The following is a 9,976-nucleotide window of genomic DNA, read 5'->3' as shown; positions in this document are numbered from 1 at the left end:
TTAGTCCTATCTCCAAACTTGTTCTTTATGTTCTTCATTTCACTGTTTAAGTTTATCTGCAGTGATACTGTAGATATAGCTACCTGTAGCTGTAGTGAATTATGTAATTCAATTTCAACTATATGCATATCCTTTAATATGATTCATTAAAATTAGAAATACTGAAAGTAAATAACTACCTCTTTTATTTTTGTTTTCAATTCAATAATTCATCCATATTGGCAGAAAATGAAAAATGGCTAAGTAGGAATGGCTAGAGAGCAAATACAAAGCTGTAGAAGCATGTATAACTAGGGGAAAGAGAGATCTTTGGAAAAAAGAGAAGCTGCTGTATGAATATCAATCGCTTAGATGGCAAGACAATACCAAGGAAAGACAGGGAAGCTGGAATGTGGAAGGACCATATTATAGGGACTTTGCAAGAGAAATGGACTTCTGGACAGTATTGTTGAAAAGGAAGAGGAAGTAGATGAAGATGAGATGGGAGATATGATACTATGTGAAGAATTTGTCACAGTAGTGAAATATCTAAATGGAAATAAGTTACCTGCAATAGATTATGTTCCCTCAGAGTTACTGAGGTACCTAGTATGCAAGATATGTAAGCTGGGCAAAATATCCTCAGACTTAAAGAAGAATGTAATAATTCCAATTCGAAAGAAAGAAGGTGTAAATATTACCAAAGTATCAGTTTAATATATTATGGTTGCAAAATACTGACACAAATTCCTTACAGGATTCCTGGGCAGACATGACCACTGTGACTTAGGCAATAGCAGACACTCACTTTCCAGCACAACTCTGGAAACAGACATTGTATCACTGCAGCATACCTGGTGGCGATGCTCCAGACAGATGCACCCACAGTGGGTGCTATTCATCATTGTGCATTTTAACGGGACATCCCTACAGTTACAAGTGGATACAGTCACAGCAGCATTGCTTATTAATACTAAAATTGTCTGCACCTCAGCTCCCCTCCATTGTCAACTGTCTTGCATCATCTTGCCAGACAACAAACCCCACTCCTGGACAGTTTATGGCAGAAACAGCACACAACGTGGTGCTCTATCCATTGACTTCCATCGTGGTGGACAATGGTTTTATGGAAAATTTGTTTAGCCTGGACGCTTTTATGGCATTTGGGTTCGTGGTCGCAGATAGGGTTAACCTATTTTCTGACCTTGTGCCAATCAGAAGTTGGATGAATTTTGGAAGAAGTTTTTGTGGACATTTTCCCTACTGAGTTTGGCATGGACACATATTTTATGGTGCATGTTATTCTTAGGCCATCTGCACACGGGTTGACTCACACTCATTGTAGACGCAACTCGTTCTCGACTCAATTTGATCCCCATTCGACTGCCCATGTAAGTGAATGGGTGGCCGCCAATAGGTCAACTTGCAGTCATGTTGTATTCGTCTTGAAGTCATGAACACACTCATCTCTGGTGCCCTGTAGTTCACGGAAAAGTTCGAGCATATTGCAGATCCTGGAGGTAATTTATCTTGTATTTGCTCATAAATGTTTTGTATTTCGAGAGCACAGAATACTTTAGAGCCCAATAAATCTATGTGCAATAAATGAAATTAACTTTTAATAAATAAATACATACATAATATATAATATGAACAGGCAAATGGACAAATTTTAAACTGTGTTCTTCAGAATTAACAAGCAGTAGTTTCACAGAGTATGTGCCAACGAAGCCAGATCCCATGGTGGATAACACGATTTAACAATTACTTTCAAGGTTCTCTACAGATTGCTTCAGAACTGCGGAATAATAGGGTTAATAACAATACAAATGAACAACTTTTCTAGTTGTTCAGATTCGTGGGAGGAGTGGAGAAACATTGTGAGCTATAGGATTACACCCTCCAAGAATATTCAAACAGGGATTTTTGGTTACGGCATGGAATGAGTTTGCCAAAGAAATAAACTTGTCAAGTATTCATATTCAATTTTATTTTCACTGTGTACTTATTCCACAGCTCTGAGCATTACTAAATACAAATAAAGCATATATAAATAAAGATCATTCTTTTAAATTGTGGGCAACTCCTGTCAAATTTCCATATCTTGATGAAATGATCCACACTGGCTGTAAAATACTTTTATTAAAAGTCACGACCATGTAAAAAAAATAATAAATAAATAATTTACAAACAATTCTTAACAATAGTCTGAAGAATAAAGGGATACTGAAAAATAGTGTCATGCAGCAGTACTTGAAGATTACTCAGAGGTTCTTTTTAACAAGTAATGGCGAAAAGCTAACTGCCTTAGAGACACTCCCCATCATTCAGGTTCTATGTACATATGCCCCCATAACACTTTGTGTCTTTCCTTTCTTCCGCCACTACCAGAACATGACAGGATTCCCCTCATCACTAGAACTGTCCATTATACGGTAGATTATTGAAGGAAATAAACAACAAAGTTTTGTGGCCCTCTGTTGGAAGTCACAGGCTGGTTCAAGGAAAATCATGCCAAATTACAAGTGCCAATTGACCCATGTGCAGACAGCTGTTGCTTGCATCACATGGTTCATAAATGACGGATGAGATGTAAGTCACGTCCAAGACGAGTGCAAATTGAGCCAAGTGCGGATGGCCTTAAATGTACAGCACAACCTCATTTCTTCAGAGCCAGGCCAGTGCCACTTGCACTTCATAACCAGATAAAGAAAGAACTTGACAGGTTGACTGCTTTGGACGTCATTGAACTTAGGTCCTCTAGCCAATGGGCTACAGCAGTAGTGATTATCAAGAAACCAACCAGCAAGCTCTGTCTTTGCAGATGACGATTAATGCACAGTCTATGGTCAACACACACCCTTCCCATGTCCAGAAGAACTGATGAAAAAACTGGTGTGTGTTGGGGGGGGGGGGGGGGGACATATTTTTCATAACTGGATCTGTTGAAGACATATTTACAACTACCACTGGACGAGAAGTCATGAAAGTTACTTGCAGTCAACATGTCGTATGGTCTCTGTAGTACAACTGGTTGGTTTTTTGGGTTGCAAGCACTCTGCCACTACTCGCAACACTTTTTGGAGAACTGGTTTGTTGTATAAACTACCTGTACAACAATGTAGTCACAGATCCCACTACCGAGGAATATGTATGGAATCTTAAACTGCTGTTTCGGACCTTGCAGGCCATGAGTTTCAAGTGCAGTCTGGATAAATCACATTTTTTCCAGCCTTCTATTGACTATCTGAGACATACCATTTCCTATAGGGGGATCTAGTCACGTTGCAGCCCTCCCTCAGCCTGCTAATGTAAAGGACTTCCAAGCATTTTCAGCTAATGTTGCTTATTACCACAAATTCATCCCACAGGCAGCTACCATAGCATATTCTCTAAATCAGTTACTGAAAAAGGGCACATTGTTTGTTTGGACACCAGCATGTGACAAAGCATTCGAGAGTTTTAAGGACAGTCTTTGTTTGGCCTTGTGCCTGGCCACCTTTCAGGCAAGTCAACAGCTTGTTGTGACTAAGGATGCGTCCTTAGGGGCCATACTGGCCTATCACAATGCCAACTGTTCAGAGCAGTCAACTGCATTTGTCTCAAAGACACTCACCACAGCACAGAATAATTGTTCTCAAATCGAGAAGAAGGCCCTCGCTATTATTTACATAATCAAGAAGTTTGATGTGTGTCTATTTGATGTCGAGTTACATCTGGTCACAAATCACAAGCCTCTAGTCTCCCTCTTTGGCGTCACGGCATATCTACCTGTCACGATTGCACATAATCTTGAACAATGGGCCGTGTTCCTCAGTTGTTACACTACGAGTTTCACTTCCGCCCGATGCCTCAGCATTTCAATGTAGATGCACTCTCATGTATCCCTACATGGCTCCTGATCCCAGCTTTGACCAGGATAAATCCTTTGTTTTCGCCTTGATGAGGAAGTGTTGTGGATTGTGGATGGCTTCCCTGTTGCAAGCTCCCATATTGCTCACATGGTCAGCTCAGATCCTCTACTCTGCCAGGAGCACAGAACATGCAGACAGAGTGACTGGAATAGCCTCTGGCTTGAGTATTGGATGCTGCACTGTAAATGGACTCCCATTGATTGTATAATTTTGTTGACTACAGAACACACAGTGTCATGGGTGGTCATTCTGGCATCTCTCAAGCAGAACATCCCTCAGCTTGTGCAACATTGGTCACTGGGAGGCATCAAGGATGAAGATGCTGGCTCATCAACACATCTACTGGCCAGGTGTTGAACATGAGGCTGAACATTTAACTGCTGCTTGACCCAACTATGCAAGCCACCAGGCTGCACCACAGCAATTTTACTCACCTTGACTGGAATCTTCACAGCCACAGGAGCACATAGACCAGGATTTCACAAGCCCCATTTTGGACACACACTGGTTTATTGTCATAGACACCTACCCTTGGTTTCCATACACTGAAAACTGCCATTTCACAATGGTGGAGTTGACAGCACAGTCCTCTACCCAGATGCTCTCTGTGGAGGGCCACCCCTGCACTCTAGTGTTGGACAATGGACCGCAGTTTATTTCACAGACTTTTCAATATTCAAATAGGGAGACAGAATGTCTCATACAGACTTTCAAAACACAGATGAAAAAGTACATTGGAGACACTTCAGGAGAAGACACACTCACATGTTCTCAGTTCTTACAGGCCCATGCTGATCGGCGAGAAGAGCCCCACAGAGCTGCCACACGAGCATCAGTCACATATGATGCTGCACCTCCTCCTGCCTACCCTGCACCTGCGTAGAGTGCCTTTCACTGTGCTACATGCCGCTGGCCTCCGTCTGAGCTCTATAACCTCCCCCTTAGATTTGCTATTAATATTTCATTCAGGCATTTTTAGTGATCAACTCTGTTTTTGCAATGTATATTTTAATGTTTTAAGAGAATGTGTATTCAGTTTATTAACCATTGACCACTTACAGTGGAATAGGTCTGAACATTAAATATACAATTAACAATGACTTTACAGTAAAGTTTTTACAATTTAATTCCTTTTCTTTTAGGAATATTCTTATATACTAATGTCAATGATTATTTCAAAATATTCTGCTATCTTATAAAATGGGTGTTTGAGTAACCATTCATAAACCTTACGTTTGAAAATATTACTGGTCAGTGACCGAGCAGATGCTGCAAGTTTGTTGAAGAGTTTTAAACTCATTATTTTGTGTGAGCTTGCAGTCTTTATGAGTCTGTGTCTTGGTATGTCGAAGTCCAGTTTGCCTCTGGTGTTGTGGGGATGTATGTTCTCTCTGGTCTCGAACTCATTTAAGTTGCTTTTGACATAAAGCAGTGCTGTGTAGATGTATAGATTCACAACAGTTAATATCATGTGCTTAATAAAGAGGGGGCGGCAGTGTTCCTTGGGCTTAACTTTGCTCATTATTCTGATTACTTTTTTTTTTAATTTTCAGAATTTCACTGACAAAGCAAGAATGTCCCTATAACAATATGCCGTAGGAAATGTGTGACTGAAAGAGGCCAAAATATACCACCTTTAGAAACTCATCAGTGACTACATCTGTCTGTCTCCAGATGAGATAACACACTCTTGCTATTTTCTTGCAGATATGGCTAATGTGTACCTCCCAGTTTAATTTTGAATCAATGTGGAATCCTAACAATTTTATTGATTTGCTTTCAACAGCTGTAGTTAAACCGAGAATTAGTTCTTGTGTTTTATCAGGATTACACAGGGGTTCATTAGAAGAAAACCAATCCATTACTAGTTCTAGTTTTTCTTGTGTTGCTTGATGCAGTTCTGTTGTGTCATGGTGTGTATTGAACAATGTTGTATCATCTGCATAACACACAATTGAATTTGCTCCTACATGGTAAGGTAAGTCATTAATTGCAATGATGCACAGAAAAGGACCTAGGACTGAGCCCTGAGGCACTCCAGTCCGAACTTCCTTCAGGGAGGAGCATCTATATTTAACTGATACAAACTGTCTCCTGTTACTTAAGTATCATTCGATTACATCCAAAGATGGTTTGTGTATGTCATAAAATTCCAGTTTTGCAAGTAGGGTGTTAGATGGTACGCAGTCGAAGGCTTTGCTAAGAAGAGGTTATACTGTTACTTATCTTGTATGGGGCATCAGCATCTATGGGGTTGGTGTCCATTAAACATCTTGATTAAAGTGTAAGTCATTCAGAATTTTTAATATGTTAAGACTGAAGTATAATGCTGACTTCTAGTTTTGACACTTTTTGTTTTTATGTTCACTCATCACGAGATTGCTCACAGTCATTGCTTATTACATTACAACAGAAACAGTTTGAATGCAAGTAGGAAGCATTTACACGTGTACTTTCTAATAATAATCAAACAAAGACTAAAAGCGCCATATAAAAGCAGTGTAAGAGCTCTTAAGAAATGTCTGCAGTAGTGAGGAACTGAAGTACCCCCTTTGGCATGAATTTTATAGTCTGTATAAAAAACAGTTTCTTCCAAAAGCATCTAGAAGCACCTAGTAGTCAAATTAGGAAATGGTGTGGTTTTCCATTTTAATAATAGAGACAAATTTAAATGAAATAGTATTTTTTATGAATGCAAAATTCTAAAAATGTAATAGAAACAAAATATATTTGTATAGTTATGAAAATAAATTCAACAGTTTTCAAAATATGCCACTTCACAAGGTTTGTTTGTGTTTAGCTTTTACTTCAAGATAAGTTGTTCCTGAAGAAGTTACCTATAACATTGGAGTATAAAACTAATTCTTTGTTTAGTGAGCACTAAAGTTTTCTTTTATATCACATAAATTAACTTTGGGAAATAATCATATACAACTAGCATTTGTTATGAATGATATCAAGAAAAAATAAAAATCAAATGGTATTTTGCATAGGTACATATTCTAATTTGAATCTATGTCATTAAAAAGTGAAATCTGTGAGATTACTGATTTTTATGGCACATTTTCTCACAGAAACATATGAAAACATTAATATGTAATGGGTAAACTTCGAAAGATACAAAATTTCATAGATGCACCCACGTATTGCATAACTGTGTGAGAAACATGAAACTCAGACTTTGTAGGTGAAATTCAGAATAAATATTACTAAAAATGAAGTAGTATTAAAATTTTTGGTTATCTCCAGAAGTTGCATGTAGCAGAATCTCCGGTTGGTGTAGCTCACACCTTTGGTTGCTGTGAACATTGGATTCTGGTGGTCATTCATGGCCTGGTTGCAACCAATAGGGAGCTTTTGTTCCCACTGAGAGTACTCATCGACATTGCTCAGGAGGACATGGGCATCACTTTCCCGGGTACCATGCTATGGGGGTGAGGGGGACACCACAGTTGCACCAGAGTTTCATATAGCTTGATTACTGACCTATCATCATCATTAACTGTTTCAAGTCTTTTAAGAGATGATACTACACTCATATAAAACATCTCCCAACAGTTTATAAGTGAGTTGAATGCAGTTGTTCACTGTTCTGATAAATAAAGCTATTGTTCTACATAATTCAGGAAGTGGATAATTTACATGCTTCAGCAGGCTTGGAAGCTATACCCCTAACAAAGTCGAGCAGCCCAAGTCACAACTGCACTGACAACTGGTGACTGGACATTATTCAAGACTAAAAAACTACACAAGAGGATGATTACAATGTGCAAGAAGAATCCAGAGTATTGTGATTAGCTGTACACTTGCCACTGTTATGGCGACACAATCCCTTACCGTGTCTCGCTCAAGTGAAAGCAAGTTTCATTATACAGGAATTACCGCTGATTCAACAATGTTCCCCTTGGTAGGGAAACAACTAGACTATCAATATGCTGCAGAAGTCCAAGATATTATAACTGTGCTACCAATGGAAGAATATTATAGGAAGCTAAAAACTGAGCTCATCCAAAGAGTAGCCCCTTCACAAGAAGACCGCATCTGACCAGCACTCATGTGAGAAGACATCGGGGGTCATAAGCTGCCCCAGTACTTATGGCACCTTTGGAGGAAGGTGGGCATTATCACTGTTCCTGACAACCTATTACATACAATGTGGAGCAACAGTCTACCACCACAATTAAAGCAATCATAGCATCCCAAATGGGGGTGTCAGTGAGAGCTGTTGCAGACTGCATACAAGAGGCTATTCTTCCCCATGAATTAGTGACATGGCAGAGCTACATGGCAATACAGCAGTAGCAGCAGCAACAGCTGCAATTGTGTGTACTGATTATGATTCACTAGCAGCAAAGGTAGACATTCTATGCAAAAAGCTCAGTGAAGTACTGCCTCATCAAGTTACCAGCAGGATCAGAAACCATTATTATCACATATCCAGGAGCTGATCCTCAAATAAAACCTTATCTTCTAACTCAGAACAGTTGGCACACTGGTCTCATGGAAAATTTGGTGTATACACTTACAAGTGCACAATATCTACACCTACACTGCAATCCAATGTGAGGCACATGGAAGAGGGTATGTCCCATTGTACCAGTTATTAGGGTTTCTTCCTGTTCCATTCACATATGGAGTGTGGGAAGAATGATTGTTTGAATATCTTTATGTGTGTAGTAATCATTCTATCTTATCCTCATGATCCCTTTGTGTGCGCTACATAGGGGGTTGTAGTATATCCCTAAAGTAACCAATAAAGCCAGTTCTTGAAACTTTGTTAATGGACTTTCTCGGGGCAGTTTATGTCTGTCTTAAAGAGTCTTCCATTTCAGTTCCTTCAGTATCTCTGTGACACTCTCCCATGAATTAAACAAACCTATGACCATTGATGCCGCGATTCTCTGTATACATTCGATGTCCCCCATTAGTCCTATCTGGTATGGGTCCCAACCACTTGAGCAATATTCTAGGATGGGTTGCATGAGTGATCTGTGAGCAATATCTTGTAGAATGATTGCACTCCCACAGTATTCTACCAATAAACTGAAGTCTACCACCTGCTTTACCCATGACTGAACCTGTGTTATCATTCCATTTCATATCGCCACAAAGTGTGACACCCAGGTATTTGCATGAGTTGGCCGATTCCAACACTGACTCATTGACATTATGGTCAAAGGAAACTACATTTTTTTCGTTTTTTGAAGTGCAAAATTTTACATTTCTGGGCATTTAGAGCAAGTTTCCTACCGCTGCATCACTTTGAAATCCCATCAAGATGTGACTGAATATTTAGTCAGCTTCTCTCAGATAGTACTTTATTATAGATAACTGCATCATCTGCAAAAAGCATGCTTTTACAATTAATATTGTCTGCAAGCTCATAAACGTACAACATGAACACCAAGGGTCCCAACACACTACCCTGGGACACACCTGAAGTTATTTCTACATCTGATGATGGCTCTGCCCAAGATACATGCTGTATCCTCCCTACCAAAAATTCCTCAATCCAGTCACAAATTTCACTTGATACCTCATATGATCATACTTTTGACAATAAGCGTAGAGGCAGTACTAAGTCAAATGCTTTCTGGAAATCAAAAACACTGCACCTACCTGGTTGTCTTGATCCAAAGGTTTCAGTATGTCGAGTGAAAAAAGGGAAGGATGAGGAAGGAAATCAGACATGTCCTTTTTCAAAGGAACCATCCCAGCATTTGCCTGAAGTTATCTAGGGAAATCACAGAAAACATAAATCAGGATGGTTGGATGAGAGTTACAACTGTCATCCTCCTGAATACGAGTCCAGTGTGCTAACCACTGTGCAGTCTTTGGACATGTCCCCTGAAATGTTGTGTTCCTTAAACAACCATTTTGCTTTTCCCATTGCCAGTTCTACCACACTCAAATCACAATTATAGGGTAGCAAGTGGACAACCGCATGGCCTTTAACTTTTACCATTTCATCAGTCACGCACATTTTTTAGCAGGTTAGTGTATTTAATTAACATGAACAGAGCCTGCTTCCTCATGCTCTCATTACAGGCAAAATCCCTCTTTTGCAGCCATTGCAACATCCT

Source organism: Schistocerca nitens, chromosome 7, assembly GCF_023898315.1.
Source record: "Schistocerca nitens isolate TAMUIC-IGC-003100 chromosome 7, iqSchNite1.1, whole genome shotgun sequence".
In the NCBI taxonomy this organism is placed as follows: Eukaryota; Metazoa; Arthropoda; class Insecta; order Orthoptera; family Acrididae; genus Schistocerca; species Schistocerca nitens.
This window is presented reverse-complemented; position numbering follows the sequence as displayed.